Below are 18,893 nucleotides of genomic sequence, written 5' to 3' on the forward strand. Positions count from 1 at the left end.
ACCCAATATCCATCGATTCATGGATTCACCCAAGGGTCTATTAATCCACTCATCTACCAATCCATGTACTCATTCACCCATCCATCCATATATTCATAATCCATCCATTTGCCAAAGATGCCTGTGATATGACTCTTGCCCTTGAGGAGCTCTGTCAGATGATGGCGACAGGGTGATAAGTACTCGAACAGAGGTCTATGTAAAGAGCCATGGGAAATGAGAGGAAGGAGCAATTATCTCCCCACCATGGATGGATGAAGAAACGCAGGCTCATTTCCGCAGGTGCTAGTTGTAAAAATACTTGGTGTGATGTGAATTCACGCCAGTGATTATGCTCTGGGACTGGGAAATGCTTTTGTCATCAACAAGAAACACTAAGTAAGTCCTTACTGAGTGTGTGTGTACATGTGTTGGGGGTGGGGGAAATAGACAAATGCTCCAAGGAGAAGAATCTTGTCTAATTTATATTAGTATCCTCAGCACATAGTACAGTGCTGACTACATAGAAGGTGCTCTGTAAATGTCAGGAAACTCTGCTGTAATTGCAGGGAGAGAGAAATAAAATGAGTGGATCAGAATGCTATCAACAACCACCCAGGACCACATTAAAGGATACTCAACTTCATTGCTCCCTCCCCAAGCTTCAGTTTTAATCTGGACTGTTCGTTTGAACTTGGAGGAAGATTTGTCCTTTATAATTCCTTGAGATCTGCAGACTGTTTATATTTCCTACTTGCTGGAGCCTATAAAAGAGGAGGCTACTCTGATTTCTCCTGGCTTATGTTGGGCAAAGTTTATAAGGGACAATTAACCTTTTATGTCTCAGGTACTTTAGGAATAAGTACATTGATGATTCTGCCAAAGACAACTTTGATGCATGGCTGCGATAATGATGTTTAGAGCTTTTAAAAAAAGAAGCTGGTTCTGGAGTCATAATGTCTTAGTTCTGGTCCAGGGTGTGAAACTAAGTAGAAATGACCTTGGGCAAATTAGTTACTCATCCTGGGCTGCTCCCTTCTCATCTCTAAAACCAGGGGGCCTGGGTTAGATGAGTTCCAACACCTTGCATTTTGTCTCATTCACTGGATTCCTGGCTGGACCCACGTAAGTCCATCTGAGCCTCTGCCTTCCTCAGACTGGGACTCCTCTGGTGACCCTACTCCACCATGACTTAGCAGGGCGACTGCTTTCTTCTGTGCGGGCTGCTGAAGGCAGTTAGAGTCCCTGATCCTGTGACATGAATTAGAAATGTGCATCTGAGTGGGTTTGCCTCATCCAAAGTCCCTCGTCATGTCACTGGCTTCTGGTTGGGTTTGGCCAGGGCAGGCAATGGCAGGAGACTGGAGGGCAGGAGGGGAGAGAACCTGACATTTATTCTTTATTTTCTTTCTCTTTGGTGTTGTGTCACCATCAGTAACACAACTACAACTCCAGCTCAGTGGTCCCTTCTTCATGGTGCTAGAAATCACTGGGTCCCTATAGCCCTAGAGATGGCAATGGCTCCTCACTTGCTAGTCTCTGGGTGCCTTGCTTGTTCCCTTCACCTGTAGTGTCTACGAAGTCCCTGCCATGAAGTCTCCTCAGGTGAACCACCCAGGGCGAGTAATGTTTCCTCTTAGGCTCCTGACCGCCTGGCGCTACGCCCGTGCCTCACCTTTGTTACCTAAGGCAATCCACACCCACCTCCAGGGTATAGCCATTACCTTCCCAGGCCACACCTCAGGAAGCCAAGGCTCAGCCAAGTTCAATGATTTGCCCGAAACTACAGAATTTGGAACACCTGGCTTCAAAGTCTGGGTTCTTCCTCCCCAGTTAAGCTAATCCTGAGCGAGGTTTCCATCTCCTTCCCTGTCTCTAGGCAGAGTGGCTTCTAGACCCTTCCATTCTTCATGTCTTTCCTGTCTGGCATCTTGGGACAGGATATTAATCTATCTAGGCTTTAACTTTTATATCTCGAAAATGTCAATGTGTCTCTTGGAGCCTTAACTCACCTGTGTTGAGTTAATTGGTGTGAGTTGGTAGTTTAAAGCCGGCGTTCACGCTTGGTCCACACTCAGCTCAGGCAAGAGGATGAAGGTGGGGAGCCTCCTAAGGAGCGTTCCTCCTGCTGCAGGGAGGAGACATGGATAAGGAAACACAACAAGCAGTCTAACACCTCTGTCTCCAACTCAGGCCTTAACTCTTTCAGGTTTGGCTTTGATCTTGGAAGCCAAAAGGCTCTCCCCATTTATCCTAAGGAAATACTCAGAGACGTGGGAGAAGAAGGATGAACAAAGACTGTAGTGGCAAAAAGATTGGAAAGAGCCTGCGTGGCCATCAGGAAGGGACTGGTGAAAGAAATCACGCCCCTGCTCTGGAAATGACTCACTGACGAATCCACTAAAACGGATCTGCGTGTGTTGACATGGAAACAAGGTCCAGAACAAGTGATGAAATGAAAGGAGCTGGTTATAAAACAGTGCACAGGTGGGATGCCATTTTTTGAAAAATAATCCTGATGTGTTTTGCTATATCTCCATATCCAACCTGGCAATCTTACAGTCTCCAACCTTTAGGTCCATCCACTTTCCGCTGATTCCAAAAGTACCTGCAAGGCCCATCTCCCCACCCTACTGGGGAACTCCTATTCCTCCTTCCAGGTGGTTCCAAAGGCAATTTCTGGTCCCTTCTTGCTGAGCTCTTCCCCCGAAGCACTTAGCTCACCAGTGTGACAGCTCCCATTGGGTTGGGTTGAAGTCACTCATCTAGTCTTCCTCCTGTCTTCCTCACCACCATTGCATTCAATCTGGGGGCTCTAGAGCTCAGCCTCTAGTGCAGTGATGGTGAACCTTTTGAGCTCGGCGTGTCAGCATTTTGAAAAACCCTAACTTAACTCTGGTGCTGTGTCACATATAGAAATTTTTTTGATATTTGCAACCATAGTAAAACAAAGATTTATATTTTTGATATTTATTTTATATATTTAAATGCCATTTAACAAAGAAAAATCAACCAAAAAATGAGTTTGTGTGTCATAGGTTCGCCATCACTGCCCTAGTGCATGTTCTGCCGTGTTTGTCGAAGACATGTATGAGTGAATGAACCAGGGCAGGCTGCTGGAGGAAAGGGTCAAATTGATTTAGCTTCTTTCACATTCATGCTTTGGCCAGGGTCCTGTTAATGCTGCAAATGAGGCAGAAAAAGTGGCACCAAGACTTAGAAATGCTAAAATGTAGACCACGCCTTGGTAATCTCCCATGGACATGTTTATATTTTAAAAACATGTTTTTGAGTCCACACTGATTCTAGAAAATAAACATATAAGTGCTAGGGGAAGAGAGAGGGGCTCTTCTTTTCAGTAGGGTGTCAACTAATAAACATAGAAGGAAAGAGAGAGTTAGAAAGTCACCACCTTGCAGCCAGCACAGTATTCATTGACTCAAGCAAGAATCATCAGTGGATGACAAAACCACTGGTGAATTGCTGTTGGGGAGCAGGGCAGGGTATTTCCGCAGTCTCAAAGTGTCTGCCAGATCACTGATTGTTTACAGAGGGGAAAGGGTGCCTTTACGGTGGAGAAAACTAGCAGACACAGCCTTCGCCAATGATCAGCATCAACACCACCAATAATAGGACAGACAGCTGGTGCCTCGGGATGTGTCGCACTGAGAAGGCCACAGCGTCGTATGTAGTTATCCCCCAGGATGCCATAGTATTCCAGAAGCAAATCATGAGGACACAATCAGACAAATGCAACAGAACAGCGAGCTTAGATATTTTTTAAAGTGTTGTGAACGACAAAGGCAGGCTAAGCAACCGTTCCCGTTGGAAAGAGAGCACAGGAGCAAGGCAAGTAACTGCAAAATGTGATTCAGGATGTGATTCTGGATGGGATTCTGGGTACAAAGGGCAGTAGGAGACAACTGGACGATTGGCCTGTGGGCTGTATATGAGATGGGTAGTGTTGTAATGATGATAACTTCCTGAATTTGATAAGTGCACTATGGTTATGTTAGAAAACTGCTTTATTGGGATTTTGTATTAGGAAAAATTTCAAATGTACAGAAAAAAAGTGGAGAGAATCGTATAATAAGCATTCATGTACTTTTTACTTAGGTTTAACAATTGTTAATCTGCCATCCTTTGTTTTCTGAAATATTTAAAATATTTTAAAGGAAATAACATATATCTCATGACATTTTGCCACTTTAATAGCATCTTTATTTTTTTTATGTAAGCCCAATACCATTAACTTACCTAATGATTAATAATAATTTTCTAATATTACCTAATATCAATTTATATTCAAACTTCCCCTAAATATCTTTGCCTCTAAATGTCTCTTAGAGTTCCTCTGTTCAAGTTAGGATCCAATTAAGACCACGTATCACACTTGGTTGTTATATAAAAAAAGCCTTAAACTTATGTCCTAGATTCTTGTTTTCTTTATCTCCTTTTATTCAATTCCTTCCTTCCTTCGCTCCTTCCTTCCTTATTTCCTCCCACAATATTGATGAAGAGCCTTATGATGTGTTAGGCATTGGGGATACAAAGATGAAAAAGAAAAGCTCCTAGCCTTGGGCTTCTCACAGCCTAATGAAGGAGGAACAGTCACGTGAATAGATAATTATAAAACTGTATGAGGTCTGTGCCCGAGATAGATGCTGGGTATTACACAACTCTGTAACTTCCATCAAATGATGAGAAGAAGAAAAGGACAGAAAAATTGGTTTAGGGAGGCAGTTGGGGGAAAAAAATAGAGTAAAGTTTTATAGGTCATGATGGGATTTCCAATTCCCTTAGGCTCCCTGTCCTTCATTCTTATGAGTCAACAGGAGACGATCATTAAAATCATTTCATGTCCAAGTTGTTTCAAGTCTATTTTTATTTCTCACCTTAGCTCCTTGAAAGGCTCTATCTGTTCCCAATCAGCCTTCTACGACCACAAACATGAAAGCCAGAGCCCTTGCAAGGACCGTCCGCTCCCTGGGCTGGGAGTGGATGGAAGGACCCTCGGGGGATGTATCCCACATATCAGCCCGTCTGCACGGTTTTCGGTCTTGAGATGGGTCCTGAGCCACTTGATGTGGAGTGTTGTGGTTTTTAAAAGCATGGGTTTGGGTCTCAGAGAAACCTGGATTCGAATCCTGGCTCGGACACTCCCTAGTTTGTGGCTTGGGCAGATTCCTGACTCCAATGCTGAAGTCTCTCTGCGATCTAAACTGGACTCCTGTGATGTGGAAACTTATGCTATTTCCCGACACAGAGCATCAGCATTTTCATGTGTGTGGAAGTCCTGCCTTCTGGGAGCCCTGCACATCCTCTCCCCACATGCTGACCTGCCACACAAGGGAGTCAGAAGCCCCCTGTAAATTTTCTTTTGGGACACACAGGGATTGGAAAACCCCTTATAGAGAAACTCATCCTGCTAGGGCCAACCCAGTCGGCAGCCTGCTTCCCAGGCCCACGCCTGGAAGGCTCCCTCACCTCCTCAGGGTGCTCAGGAGGGTGTCCAGGCTAGGGCGAGAGCAGCTGTTTTCCAGAGCAGCTGGTTGGATGACCCCAGACAAAAGTTCTCTGTTTCTCTAACAACTGCCATTGTGAACATAGCTTGGCGGAGGAGAGACACAGAGCGATACGTTCTGGGTTTGGAGAAATATTTCTGAACAGGCTGCTTTTTAGTGTTCCACGATGCCGATTCTGCTCTTTAATTAAACACAGTTTATGGGCACATTTGCTTCTTCAGAGCTCCTCCCGGGAGCTGGCTGACAGTTTTTTGCTCCAAAGCTTTAGCGCCAGGCCCTAAAGCTTTCTTTAGCTCACTGCTCTCCTGGAGTCTCCCCAAAAGCCTTCAGGTGAGGGGAGGGGTTTGGAGACTTTAAGAGGGGTGTAGGCCCAGGCTCCCAGAATCAAAGAATCTCAGAGTTTGAAGGCAGTGGCTGGTCCTCATTTTTCAAATGAGGAAACTGAGGCTCAAAGGGACGTATTCAGGGCCATACAACATGTTAGCGGTAAAGCAGGGGCCAGTGTTCAGGGCCCTGAGACATGGCTTTGCCATGGACAGTCTGGACAGTCCATGTGACTGTGCGAAGTCCCTTGTCCTCTGCTGCTCCACTGTGCCTCTGTCTGTCCCAGGGCTGAGGAGAATTCCTTCCAGATAGAGGACAGTATGAGCAAATGTGAAGATGCATGTGGTCCATGGAAATGGGTGATGAGACTCATCCCATTCACAGCAGGATGTGCTTTTATTGGCTTTTCATTTTCATTTCACATTTTCTGAGACAACTTGCTCATGTCACCCTGTCAGAGCTGTGACCCTCATGATCCAGCACCAGTCATCGAAGCATAGTCTAAACAAGCCAACATATGATGAAAAGGGAATTTAATTTTTTCTCATCTTTCTGAAAGTATGTTATGTGGGCTTCCATGTATACACCATGGGAGCATGTCTTATAGGCTCTTTTCTCTCTCTATTCATTATCACATAGATCAGTGGTTCTCAACCTTCTGGCCCTTTAAGTACAGTTCCTCATGTTGTGACCCAACCATAAAATTATTTTCGTTGCTACTTCATAACTGTAATGTTGCTACTGTTATGAATCATAATGTAAATATCTGAGATGCAGGATGGTCTTAGGTGACCCCTGTGAAAGGGTCGTTTGACCGCCAAAGGGGTCGTGACCCACAGGTTGAGAACCGCTGACATAGATGGACTTGACCTTTTTCCTCAAATTTTTGCGCATCTCCTTCAACCCCTCTGCAGCTGTCCTTCTCTGCTGACTCAGACTCTGCACCAAGCATGTCTAGGAACCAGTCTCTCGGGGAGATGGGGGGAGAGGAGAATTAGGCTGTCAGTTCGACTCTCTTAGACAGATTGGGCGAAGGGAAGAGGTTAGTAAAATGTAGTTGATTTTTATCCCATTGTGGGTATTTTCCCACAAATGATTTTTTTCAAATATCTTGCTACCATCCCTAGTCTAATTACACGTCTGATATTGCTGGTGCAGGTTTACTCTTATGACACATGGTTGAATGCATGCTTGCCTTGTCCCAAGCCTGGGATCACAGATAAAGATAAAGACAACCTGGACCCTGTCTGCAAGGAGGCCAAAGGCCTACCAGGCAGATGAACACAGAGACTATTGTGATACTGTGTGGTCCGGATAAAAACATGCAAAAGGGGTTTAGGGTCTCAGAGGAAGAAGCCCTTACCTGATTTGGCTGGGAGGGGTCAGGACAGGATTACAGGATTCTTGGGGGGCATGATGTTTATCTGGGGCTTGTATGAGTCAGAGGAGTTTGCAGTACAGGAGGAAGAAAAAGGAAGTTCAGCAGGTGCAAAGGCACCTGAGAGAGGTGGGATGGGGGATCCAGTGGGCTGAGGCTGGGAGACACAGCTAGGGGCTGGAAGACACAGCTAGGGGATGGAACAGGAGGAGCTTGTGCGAGGAGCTCAGCAGCCTGGGTTTTATTCTGGGGGCAGTGGGTACCACTGACAGGCAGATGAGAGGTGTGATCAGACTTATGCTGTAGAGAAGATGACTCTAGCTGCAATCTGGGAAACGGATAGGGTGGGTGAGAGTGAGACTGGGGCAGGAGGCCAGTTAGAAGGCTATGCAGGGAAATGATAAGTGGCTACAGGGTGGGAGCGGGGTCATTTGGAGAAGTATTTGGGAGCTAGAAGTGAGAGGGCTTGGTGTTTGGTTAAAACCCAGGGATAAATGATGTGTGGAACCCTTCTCCGCCCTCAGATTCTGGCTTGGGCAATTGGACGCTGCTGCTGCTGTTCACCAAGACAGGAAATGTAGGGCCAGGTTCTGGGGGGAAAAGATAACACATTAAATTTGGGCTATGTGTGTGTCCCTTAAATAAAATTTCCCTGTAACTCAAGATTTAACCTTTTCTATTTGATTTCTAGTTTCTATGGTCCCACTAAATACATATTTAAATAGTTTTATGAAGATATAATTTACATACCATACAATTCACCATTGGAAGTGTAAAATTCAGTGGTTTTTAGTATATACATAGAGTTGTGTAACCATCACTGCTGTCAATTTTAGAACATTTTCATTGCCTCACAAAGAAGTCTCACATCTTTTTATAAAAAATATTTTTATTGATTTCAGAGAGGAAGAGAGAGGGAGAGAGAGCTAGAAATATCCATGATAAGAGAGAATCATGGATTGGCTGCCTCCTGCACACCCCACACTGGGACGGAGCCCGCAACACCAGCATGCGCCCTGACTGGGAATCAAACCCTGACCTCCTGGTTCATAGGTCGACACTCAACCACTGAGCCATGCCTGCCAGGCAAGAAGTCTCACATCTTAGCCCTCACCTCAGTCCTCTCTCTACTCCTCTGCTCCCACCTCCTCCCCCCACCCCGCCACCGCCCCCAGTCCCTGCCTCTATAGATTTGCTATTCTGGACATTTCATATAAATAGAATCATAGCCAATATATTTTAAAATATAATTGAATCCGCATTTATGTTTTTAACTTATCTATTATGCAGGCATGCTGTGCAGTGGGGTAATAGGATGGGTTTATCGCAGCTCTTTCATTTCCAAATGACAGTAACACAACTCAAACTAACTTAAGCAAAAGGGGGATTTACTGGCTTCCATAACCAGAAAAAATGGGGTGGACCTAACTTTAGGGTTGACTGGATCTAAACACTCAAATGATGTCATCAGTCTTGTGTGTGTGTGTGTGTGTGTGTGTGTGTGTATGTGTGTGCTCTCTTTCTGTCTCTCCCCCCGCCCCCCCCCCCCCCCCCGCCCTGCTTCAATTTCTATAAATCTCATGAAAGACTCTGATTGGCTCAGATGGGGCCATGTGCATACCCCTTGGACCACTCACTGAGGTCAGAGATGAGTGTTACCATTGGCTAGCCCTGAGTCAGGTGGCTACTCAGGGACACCCTGACATCAGAACAGGGAGAGCAGGTCCACAGGAGACTTCCCAGCGGGAAGGGGTGTGAGTGTTGCTAAATAAGAGGGGACAGGGATGCTGGATGGATGAAAACAACTGATATCCAGCACACTTTCTGACCTAGACCAGCATCAAACAGAGAATATTAAACAGCTAAACTCACATGTGGTTAGAACTAGATACATCCTGTTGATGGTAAGTGTTTCAAAAGTTCAGAGCAGCAGGACTCCCTGAGAGCCAGTTGGGATATGTGTATATCTTCCTTATTTGTGACCCAAATTCAGCGATGGGAGGCAAGTCCAAGGTGAAAGACTTTGAATATGTTTTCTTTCACTTTGTACATCTGCTTTATGTAATATTTTACTTGTTTGGGGAAATCCCAAACCACTTTTTGATTTCCCATAATACAAGCAAATAGCATAATTCTTTGGCTATTTTGCAGGTTCTTTCCAAGTAGGTAATGATTCTGTGTTTGTTTTTGATGACTGGGTTTGAATTAGGGTGGCTGATTGTTTTTCAAAATCGTTTGCTCCAAACCAATGGTTTCTTTTTTGTTACACATTATAGACTGCTTGCTGGATTCCTACTGCTGAACACCCTGACACCGTATTTAACTCTTTCATTTCTGCGTAGTGTACCTTCCTCTGATTTATCCACTTGGCAAACTCCTACTCATCCTTCAAAATATAGGTCAAGTTTCCCTGAGGAGGGAACAGACTATGCCTAACTTATTTCTATATCCAGCAATTAGCACAGAGATAAATGAACATGTGAATGAGTGAAAGGATCGATCTAGCCCGAGGATGGTACATGGGTTTTGTGTCAATTAAGAGAGCATTTGATTGCAAACATCAGACAAATCCAATGAGTGGTGGATTCATACTTTCCTCACATTTTAAGAAGTTTGAAAACTTCAGATGATACACTGGCCAAGGGCCTCAATGAAGCCCTCAGGGACTTAGTCTGAAGATCACCAATGCATACACGGTAAGAAGGGAGGAAGGAGAGTGGGACCAGCTATGTAATATAGTCTTCTGCGTATGTCTCATTAGCCACCCCTATCTGCCAGGGAAATGGACTTTCTCATCTGAGGCTTGGATGTATTACTGGCTCTATTTGCAAAGAAGAATGAGGGGATGGATATTAGCTAGGCAACCAATGGCGCCCACTACATATTACATCTCATATTCTAAGGTTACTAGTAGACTCAAGGTGGAGCTCAGTGTTCAGTATTGTGAAGACTTGTCCAAGCCCAGTGGGCAAAGACTCTTGGATTGATGATTAGTGTCTGCCATGGATGTGGAGACGGCGTGCTGGGTGTGTATTTGCCATTTTGGTCCAGGCCATAGACTGATCTGTGTGCTGGACCATCATCCTTTTTCCCCTCTGCCCTTACCCCCACTGCTCAGTGTGCTGGGAGGCAGTTCTGATGGGTTGGATCACCAGGTCCCCTTGCCCTGACTTCTGGTTGGGTTTGGTCAGTGGGAGGTGGTGGCAGGAGGGCAGAGGAAGGGAGGGGAACAGTGTCAGGGTATTTATTCCCTGACTTCCTCCCTACTGGTCACCATGGTTTATTGAGCCCACATCTCTTCATGTGGCCCACTCTGGACATCTCTTACAGCTTCTAGTAACTGCCCCATTCTTTACCCCCCGCCTTGTTGATTTCCCCAAACTCTGTCCACTCCTTTGTAGAGAGCTCTTTTAACACACTGCCCCCAAATTACCCGGTTTCAGAGTCCCGTCTCTTTCCTGCACGGTTCCAGACTGAGGCGCTTGTTCTGGGGGAAGGTGTTGGAATTACTGATGGACACCTTTGTCTCCCTCTTCCTCAAAGTCAAGGGCAATGTGCCCCCTACACTTAGCAGGATACCTGACTTGCAACATGTCCTAGGATGTGATCAGATGTCTTTTTAGTCACTTTAATTGACCAACACCCCCACCTCTCCCAGAGGGAGGACAGAGCCTCTGTGGTGGCTTCTAAGTACATCAGCTGGGAGGTCCCTCAGACGGGAGCTTTCAGGAATCAGCAGGAGGGAACTGACCTGCATCCTGGTTCTCTCCACGTTGTACAGTGGCAGGCCAGAGAGAGCTGTCATTTCTAGAACTGTTGATTGGAAGTGACTGTGCACCAGGTGGCTTGGAAGGACAAGTGCAGCCACAACTGGTGCACCATGTGTTCTCAATCCCGTTCCTGCCTCTGTCTTCCTGCTCCCCAGGGCGTTGGAGTCTACACTCTGAAAACAGGCTCAGTGGTGTATTATTAGATCCCCACCTCCCTCCCTCTTTCTCCCACCCCCAGCTCTCCCCAGTGTGCTGGAGGAGGGGGCGGGGGTGGGCTGTTCAATGCCTTCAGAGCAGAATTTCTTAAACTTGAATGAACTTGTGAATCACTGGGGGATGGTGTCAAATTGCAGGCTTTGATTCAACAGGTCGGGGGGATGGGGGCGGAGATTCTGGGTTTATAAGGAGCTCCCCGTGATGCTGGTGCTGCTGATTCAGGGAACACACACTGAGAAGAAAAGACTTAGAGATGAGCCTCCAGCTGGTAGCCACTAGCCACACATGGCTATTTCCATTAATTGTCTTTCCATTGGTTTTTATTCAATAATTTCATCAACCAATCAGAACTGAGTTTCTAGTGAGAGAAACCCAACTCAAAAGGCTTACAGCTAAAGTAAAAACAGAAATAGTAGGTGTTTACGAAACTGAAAAGATAGGGACATGGACATGGTCAGGGACTCAAATGAAGTTGCCATTGTCGCTATCACCACTAACACCGTCATCATCAATCATCTTTCTGCTTTCATTGCCCCCTTTTTTTATTTAAAAATTTTTAATATGTTTTTATTGATCGCAGAGAGAGGGAGAGGGAGATAGAAATATCAATGATGAGAGATAATCATCGATCGGCTGCCTCCTGCACGCCCCCTACTGGGAGTCAAGCCCGCAACCCAGGCACGTGACCTCCTGATTCTTGAGTTGACACTCAACCCCTCGGCCACACTGACTAGGCCCCTTTGCCTCTTTTCTTGAAATTGTCCTCATTCTTTCTATCTACAGACTCTGTCCAGCAGGGGCTTGGCAGGTGGCTCCGGGCTAATATTATCACCCTCATTATCTAAATGGAATAGGGAGTTCTTTCCTCCAGCCTCAGACTGCTCCTGTATCACACTGCGCCCAGATCTGTGAATAGGGGCTGGCGTGCCAGGGCTCGGCCTGCGGGAGGGGGTAGGACACTATCACGGGCAGCCCCCAGAATCAGATGAGTGGAGGGGGAGACATGTGTCCCCTAGTGCAAAGGGGAACAGGGCAGACAAACCAGCATGTTCACTCCGCCTCACTGCTGTCTCCCACTTCATTAAGAATCCCGTCCAGCTACTCCGCTTTAAGAACCTCTCTCCTGGTTTCTGCCCCCCTTGAGCCATTCCCCACAGAGAAAAGATAACTTGGGTGGTTTGAAGAGCACAACTGTCCTCTCTGTGTATTTTCACTGCAACCAATGATCAAGGCTTCTCTTTGGTACAGATATTAAAATCAAAAGACAAACATTCTGGCAAGGTTTTCCCTTTGCTTTCTTCAGGCATTTGATAACTTTGCACACTGCCTTACTTGAAGAATTTATTTAAATAGCTTGAGAGTAGCAAGCAGCCTACAAGGGCATAAAAAGCAGGCGGGGAAGCAGCTACCTGCCAAGGAAGAAGCTGGAGGTGACTTTGGGCTGGAAGGGCAGGGCACCATTGGGGAAGGGGTCTGTGGAAGTTCCAGTACTGAGAGCACAGACAGGAGAGGCAGTGTAGGCAGGGACCAGGTAATGAGGTAGCTATAGCCACGTTTTACTTTTTTTTAAAGTATATTTTTATTGATTTCAGAGAGGAAGGGAGAGGGAGAGAGATAAAAACATCAATGATGAGAATCACTGATTGGCTGCCTCCTGCATGCCCCCTACTGGGGACCGAGCTCGAAAGCAACTCCGGTTTGTGCCCTTGACCGGAATCAAACCTGGGATCCTTCAGTTCACAGGCTGATGCTCTATCCACGGAGCAAAACTGGCTATGCCCCCCCCCACCCCGCTCCTTTTTTAAAAATAAGAGTGCAGGTTAGATTAAAAAAAAAATTTTTTGGGGGGGGGGTTTGAATAGGAGAAGTTTGGAGGTCAACGGGTGGTAAGGAGAGGACCGATTGCAAAGGAGAGGATCGATATGGCAAAGTCCCCAAAGCCAGAGGCACAGGTGTCTGGAATGTCATCTCAGACCTGCATGCAGCTTCCTCCAGTGTGCCCTCCTTTCACAAACACCCCTTTCCATGCCCAGTGGGGGTGTTTGCCGCGGCCTGGGAGCCAGACAGGAATGAAAGGACCAGGAGCAGAGGAAAAGGTTATAAAAATGTTTAGTCTTTGCTTTATTGAGTTACAGCAAAGGAGCAACAAGTTAGAAAAATTGTGGGTTTTTTCCCAAACTCCCTAGCATTTTATTTGTGCAATGTACTCAAATGGGGGGTGGGTGGGTTGCACACACAATTCATATTGCAACATTTACACCAGATATGTCTCTTGGTTTTTCTTCTTTAAAAGTTAGAACTAACTGGGAAGAAAAGCGCACTCAGGAGTCTAAAATTGGCCCAAAACAAACACACAAACAAAAAAATCAATTCATGGTGAGGCTTCAAGCTGAAATCTTGTCAAATACCACACTGAGAAAAGGCAGTTAGGAACAGAAACAAAAACCAATGCGGTTCATCTTTGTACCATCTAGAGAGGAAGATCTCTTTTTGTTGCCATTTTATAAAAGTAATGACAATGCTACAAAGGGGGGAGCCCTTTCTGTGAGTATCTAAAAAGGTGCTTTAAAAGGACAGCCACCTGCCCCCCAGGCCGCCGGGCAATGGCTGGGCCCCCGGTCTGACTCAGAGGCCAGGCCATTGAGAAACCAGACCTGCAGGAGGCCGCTGGGAAAGCCTTGTGCGTGGATACCCGGGGATCCCAGAGGCGGCTGGGGGAGAAGTGGAAACAGATTTGATTTGGAAGATCTGCCCTCTGTAAACTCTCTCCAAGTTGAGTCCGACGCCTCCCCGAGAAATCTCCCAAATTTCAATCCACCTTTAAAAATGAACTCTCCCTACCTAAAATCCAGTAGATATAATGGCACTAATGCTAATATTATCCCTTTCCCCAAATTAATAAAATAAAAAAGGGAAAAAAAGCGCGTGTGACCAGCCCCCGCCTCCTGGGAAAAACCTCCCGATGGTAGTGCTGGAGATGGAAATTGCCCGCGATTAAAAAGGTAGCAAAATTCCCACGTTGTACAAATTGGTTCCAGTGGAGCAAGAGGTGGGGGACAGGACAGAGGAGCCAACTATTTACAAGGACCCATTGAAAACGCAGTAGTAGGACTTTGGCACGATGAACAATTCCCACCGGTCCTCTGGGAGGCGCCTGTGACGCCGCTCTGTCCGTGCCTGCAGGGACAGGCCAGCTAACTAGGTCCGGCTGGAGTCTCTGGCCAGGTGGCCCCGCAGGCCCGGGAGGGAAGTTCTCTTCTTTCTTCACAGACAGAGCCGTTCTGACCGACTTCCCTAGAAGGTGACACAAAACCAGAGACAAGATGTCAGGGAGATGGTGGGCTGGTGGCAGGGGCTGGGAATGACCCCTTCCAAAGCCAGTGTGGGGGAGGGGGGTTTGGGGGGGAGGGAAGGGAACGGGGACAGGAGGAGAGATGAACAAACACCCTTCAAGTTTGGGGCCGGTTTTAAAGTGTTTCCTGAGCACAATCTGACCAGATTGGGAGGCAGCCTCAGAACCAGGGTGGCTTCCTAGGGGATCACAGGGGGGTAACCTGTGTGATTCCTTCATCATTATGAGCCCCTTGATGATCCCTGTACAGGCAGCCAGTCACAGTGTCTGTTCACAGGCTCTGGAATCAGACAAATGGAGATTCTGGTTCTGACCTTGCCCACCTGCTGACCCTGAGGCAGTGCACACTTGACTTATTCTGCCAAGGGCTGTGTTTCTGTGTCTGTAAGACACGGGTGATAATGGCATCCGTCTCTTTGAGTGGACAGCGAATGCTCTTCCCTCCCTCAACCAGAAAGCTGATCCAGGATCTTCCCACCTCCTAGCTGCGTGCTGAGGCCAGTGAAGCTCCCCGAACTTGACTCATTTTATAATTCATACCCCAACGGCTTCTGAGAGGGATACAGATGAGCCGTGCAAAACAGGCAGGTGCTCCAGAAATATTGCTTCATTTTTCCTCGAGGAAGGCCAGGTATAAAATCAGGGCCTTAGGGGTAAGCAAATTGGTGTGTGTGTGTGTGTATATGTGTGTGTGCGCATGCGTGAGAGTACACACATTTTCCTCCTGTCTCATAAACGAAACTGACCCGTCTCTTCAAGTGACTGGCAGAAACTGCCACTTTTTAGGTAAACCTCAAAACTAAGGTGGTTCTCTATCTGGCAATGAGGTTTTTCTCCTTCCCTGTGTAATTTCTTATGGACATGAACATGCAGAATTCTCCAAGCATATGCATTCATAAGGAAGAAATGCTGAACAAGGCCCTTAAAAAAATACAAAACAACACCTTGCAAGACCAAAGGGATGATTCAGAGAAAGAGGGACCGGGCGCCTTTTTTCGGCTTTTGCAGAGATCCCAGATGTCTGTGGGAACTGCTGCACTTCCAGTCTCCTTTGGCTTTGTGCAGGGTGTGTAGCCCTGGGCGGGACTGTGGGGCGGGCAGCTCTCTCACAGTGAGTCTGGGAAGACGCTTGCTCCACTCCGAGCAGAGGAAGAGGAAGCAGAGGCAGGGCTGGTGTCTTCATCTGGGCCCAATCGCCTTCCCCCCAGCAAATCCCAGCTTGCAGGCCACTTCCCCGAAAGGCCTTGTCCCAGATACCATCAGTTCTCTTCGCTGAGTGTCCCTGTGCCGGGGCTTCCCCAGCACAGCTGTCCTCAGACTGCCTGGCTAATTGTACATCTTACGAGGCCCGTGATGGCATGGACGGTGCCCACAGTGTTCACTGCTGACCCCGTCCCTCCCTCCCTACACCGTGTCTGGCCCACTCAGGATAAGTTCACATTTCAGGCTTATTTTTTAAGAGTATCACAGTGATTTTGACCATGTGGCCTCTTGTTAATATTGCTTTTTTAACCTTCTGGGTTTCTACCCAGAATCTCACCCCTTGGTCACCGGCATTCCCCAACAGCAGAGGCCAATGACCTGATGGATCACCTGGGCCCAGAGCAGCAGGTCTCAGCTTTGGGAGGACACTGCAGGGCCATCATGCCCATTTCCTCACGGCCACTATTCAAACATTTCTGCCTAATGGATGTCCAGCCTCTCCCTGAACTCTGCCCAGGACAGGGAACCCACTGCCTCCCACAGCCGCACCTTTCTATCTCGGGGACAACTTGGGATGTTAAAAAGTGCTGTCTCTAATTCTGTAGCAAAATCTGCTTCTCTATTATTTTACCCGTTGGGGAAACACGAAACAATTAGAATTCTTTCCCCACTCGATAGCGTTCCGTTTCTGTTTCTCTTTCATTTTCCCTGTAGGGATTTCCCCAAGCCCTTCGGACCCAGGAGAGAATAGCACTTTGTTCCATGAGAAAGAAAAACAAGCACTGTGATAGTGATTTATTATCTCTCAATCATATTTCTGAGGCAAGTTGCCTTCGATAAGAGGGGGCATGGCCTGATTTTAATTAGAATCGAGATAAGGACAATACAATGGCACAGAGAGGGAGTAAGCGATTTCCCAGTGGATAGGGAAAAGCCCATTCCACTCACAGTCATCCCCACCCCAGGCCTTGGTCGACTTTGGCACATCTGGCAGAAGCTCTTTCCCCGTAGCAGTTTGGGGAGCTCTGGGGTTGGGGAAACTGCTGAGACTTATAGGTCAGGTTAAGTCCCCCCTCATTGCTCTCAGGGAGGCTCAAGACAGAAGGAATCAGAGGGGTCACCGCCCCTTCCTGCCCTTTTCCCTTCACTGAATGTTACCCAGGTGGTTCAACAGAATTTGAGCAAATGGGGTCATATTTGAAACTCACTAGGCAGACTCCAGACGAGTTTACGAGTGTGGGCTGGCACACAGTAGGTGTTCAGGATGCATTTGTCAAATTGAACTGGACCCTACTGTCTAAAGCAGCGGTTCTCAACCTGTGGGTCGCAACCCCTTTGGGGGCCGAACGATCCTTTCACAGGGGTCGCCTAAGACCATTGGAAAACACATATATAATTACATATTGTTCTTGTGATTAATCACTATGCTTTAATTATGTTCAATTTGTAACAATGAAATTAGGGGTCACCACAACATGAGGAACTGTATTAAGGGGTCGCAGCATTAGGAAGGTTGAGAACCACTGGTCTAAAATAATCATGTAGACTTGTATCATGTATCAGAAAAGGTCAAGGACAGCAGACAAGGAAAACTAGGAGCTTTCAGGCAGGTTCTGATTGGACAAAAACCATCGCTCTTCCACTTTAACAAGAGAGAGAGATGCCCTAACCGGTTTGGTTCAGTGGATGGAGCGTCGGCCTGCGGACTGAAAGGTCCCAGGTTCGATTCCGGTCAAGGGCATGTACCTTGGTTGTGGGCACATCCCCAGTGGGAGGTGTGCAGGAGGCAGCTGATCGATGTTTCTCTCTCATCGTTATTTCTAACTCTCTATCCCTCTCCTTTCCTCTCTGTGAAAAATCGATAAAAATATATTTAAAAAAAAAAAAAGAGAGAGAGAGAGGGGCCAGACTGGTAGGGTTTTGCAAGAAAGTGGCCAGATGGAGGACAAAACCGAGGCAGCCAGACGGAGGTGGGTAGCTGGCACCATTGGTGACATCAGCAGCCTTTAGCCCTCTTCCTGTCATGCCCCCTCCCTCTGAGCTGCTTCCTGATCCACACCCATTACTACTTCCTCCTTCCTTGGAGGAAGACGACGCCATTCTGTGATTGGCTGCTCATTAAATTGCTCTTTTCATACCGGAAGGAACTGGCTAAATTAAAACAAGGTTTCCAGAAGACTTTATTTTTTTGCCAGGTGCCTCATTTTATTACTGCATACATGAATGAATGAGTGACATGGCCAGCCACAGCTGTCCAAATTCATTAATAAAGAGGCATGGTCCTTTCCAGGCTCCCTTTGGGACTTTTCCAATCATTCTGGAAGTCCTTACCTGTATTATTTTTAACGATGACATGGGGGCGGGGAGGGCTTTTGTGCTTCGGCCAAGGTGGATCTTTCCCTCCTGCATCCTTCTCCCTACTACCCCCCACGCCCACCTCTGACATCTTTTCTAAGTGCACCACCAAGCAAGCTGCTGTGCGTTAGGCCTTGATTTGCACAGACCTCTTGTGAAGCACAAACACCAAGGGCTTGGGTGGCATGTCCCATTATGTGGATGACATGGCCATTAGTAACCATGGTAACCTCCCTTCCCAGTCCTCTGTGGCTCCATGGGCCTAATTTACACCAGTCTCGTCCAGATTGAAGGGGCTTGGGGGACCCAATCAGCAGAGCTAGGAGCAGGGTTACTTAATGAGATACACAGGGCACCTTCCATTCACCATGACAAGGCGAATGCCCAAACCTTTCAGGTTAATAGAAACGACCCCAAGTCTATAGCCAGTAAACAGAGATACTTAACCTTTAAAAATCCAAAAAGAAAAAAAGGAAAGGACACATCCTTTTCTTGTTTGTTTTTGTTCTTAGAGCAGCGATCACAAAACAGGCGATTACAACTGCAACTAGACTTTAGAACGGACAGGCCCAAAGGGTGGTGTCCAGACAGGCCACAGGCCACAGGCCACAGGGCTGTCACCCATTAGCATAGCCTTTTAAATAAGAACATGAAATCTACGAGCCCCTACTTTTCTTCCTTTCAAAAAAAAAAAATAAAGAACCCGTCATCTTTGTCAACATCTCTGTACCCTACGAACTCCATTGACTCTGGCAACCAAAAGAAAGAAACCCAGCATCCTCCCCTCCTTG

At 46.9% G+C, this 18,893-nt stretch overlaps 1 protein-coding gene across 2 annotated transcripts in view; it reads right to left on the reverse strand.

Annotated features, from left to right (window-relative positions):
- Positions 1-13,284: 13,284 nt before the first annotated feature.
- The window catches only part of ZHX2 (zinc fingers and homeoboxes 2), a 124,745-nt gene continuing 119,136 nt past the window's right edge, over positions 13,285-18,893 (reverse strand). For both annotated transcript variants that reach the window (XM_070391998.1, XM_070391999.1), the window contains exon 4: positions 13,285-14,486. The gene's annotated coding sequence lies outside the window, so the exon portion shown is untranslated. The remainder of the gene's footprint in view (positions 14,487-18,893) is intronic.

The sequence above is a fragment of the Myotis yumanensis genome, unplaced genomic scaffold (assembly GCF_028538775.1).
Source record: "Myotis yumanensis isolate MYYU_CA2020_CCGP unplaced genomic scaffold, mMyoYum1.0.hap1 SCAF_15, whole genome shotgun sequence".
Classification (NCBI taxonomy): domain Eukaryota; kingdom Metazoa; phylum Chordata; class Mammalia; order Chiroptera; family Vespertilionidae; genus Myotis; species Myotis yumanensis.